At 34.1% G+C, this 1699-nt stretch overlaps 1 non-coding gene across 1 annotated transcript; it reads right to left on the bottom strand.

Moving 5' to 3' along the window:
* Positions 1–1296: 1296 nt before the first annotated feature.
* TRNAG-ACC (transfer RNA glycine (anticodon ACC)) lies at positions 1297–1370 on the bottom strand. The gene has a single exon. It is a non-coding gene; the product is annotated as a tRNA-Gly (tRNA).
* Between the last annotated feature and the right edge of the window lie 329 nt (positions 1371–1699).

The following is a 1699-nucleotide window of genomic DNA, read 5'->3' as shown; positions in this document are numbered from 1 at the left end:
CAACTGGTTTTTGTATGTTAATCTTGTACCTTGCTACCTTGCCAAATTCTTTTATTAGCTCTAATCATTTTTGTGTGGAATTTTTAGGATTTTCTATATATAGTATCATGTCATCCACCTTGGTGAGAGTGGGCATTCTTATCTTGTTCTAGATTTTAGTGGGAAGGTTTTCAGCTTTTCACAATTGAGTATTATGCTGGCTGTAGGTTGGTCAAAAATAGCTTTTATTATGTTGAGATATGTTCCCTCTATACCCTGTTTAGTTAGAGATTTTATCATAAATGGGTGTTTAATTTTATCAAATGCTTTTTCTGCTTCTGTTGAGATGATCATGTGGTTTTTCATCCTTTCTCTTGTTGATCTGGTGTATCATACTGACTGATTTGTGTTATGTTGAACCATCCTTGTGTCCCTGGGATGACCCCAACTTGATCATGGTGTATGATCTTTTTTTGTGTTTTTGGAATCTGTTTGCTAATATTTTGTTGGGGATTTTTACATCTATGTTCATCAGTGATATTGGTCTGTAGTTTTCTTTTTCGGTAGTGTCTTTGCCTGGTTTTGGTATCAGGATGATGGTGGCTTCATAGAATGAGTTTGGGAGTATTCCCTCCTCTTCAGTCTTTTGGAAGAATTTGAGAAGGATTGGTATGAGCTCTTCTTTGTATGTTTGATAGAATTCCCCAGCGAAGCCATCTGGTCCTGGACTTTTGTTTGCTGAGAGTTTTGTTTGTTTGTTTGTTAGTTTGTTTGTTTGTTTGTTTTGCTGATTCTATTTCACTTCTAGTTATTGGTCTGTTCAAATGATCTATTTCTTCTTGATTCAGTTTTGATGGATTGTATGTTTCTGGAAACTTATCCATTTCTTCTAAGTTGTCCAATTTATTGCCATATAGTTGTTCATATTATTCTCTTATGATTTTTAGTATTTCTATGGTTTTGGTTGTAATCTCTCCATTTCCCTTTTTTATCTTACTTATTTGTGTTCTCTCTATTTTCTTCTTGGCGAGACTGGGCAAAGGTTTATCAATTTTGTTTACTCTTTCAAAGAACCAGCTCTTGGTTTGATTGATTTGTTTCTATTTGTTTCTATTTTACAACAAAATCTCTGTTGTATTTATTTCTTTCCTGATATTTATTATTTCCTTCCTTCTGCTGACTTTTTGTTTTGTCTGGTTTTCTTTTTCTAATTCCTTTATGTGGTAGGTTAGGTGGTTTACTTGAGATTGTTCTTTTTTTATTATTGTGTTATTTAATTATTTTATTTTGGCAGGTGAGAGGGGGGTTTATTTTTAGAGGAGGTACTGGGGATTGAACCCAGGACCTCATGCATGGTAAGCATGCACTCTACCTCTTGAGCTATACCCTCCCCCTGAAATTGTTCCTTTTTTGAGGAAGGCCTGTATCACTCTGAATTTCCTTCTTACAACTGCTTTTGCTGCATACCGTTGATTTTGTGTGGTTGTGTTTTCATTTTCATTTGTTTCAAAGTGTTTTGTAATTTCTCTTTGATTTCATCATTGACCTTTTTTTTTTTTTTTTTGGGAAGCATGTTGTTTATTCTCCATGCTGTCATTTTTTTTATCCTTTGTTTTTCTGTGATTGATTTCTAGTTTCATGCCATTGTGGTCAGGAAAGATGCTTGATATAATTTATATCCTCTTACAGTTGTTGAGGCTTCTTTTGTGCCCAAGTATGT

The sequence above is a fragment of the Vicugna pacos genome, chromosome 9, assembly GCF_048564905.1.
Source record: "Vicugna pacos chromosome 9, VicPac4, whole genome shotgun sequence".
NCBI classification, from domain to species: Eukaryota; Metazoa; Chordata; class Mammalia; order Artiodactyla; family Camelidae; genus Vicugna; species Vicugna pacos.
Note: the sequence above shows the minus strand (reverse complement) of the source record. Positions and strands in the feature narration are given on the sequence as shown.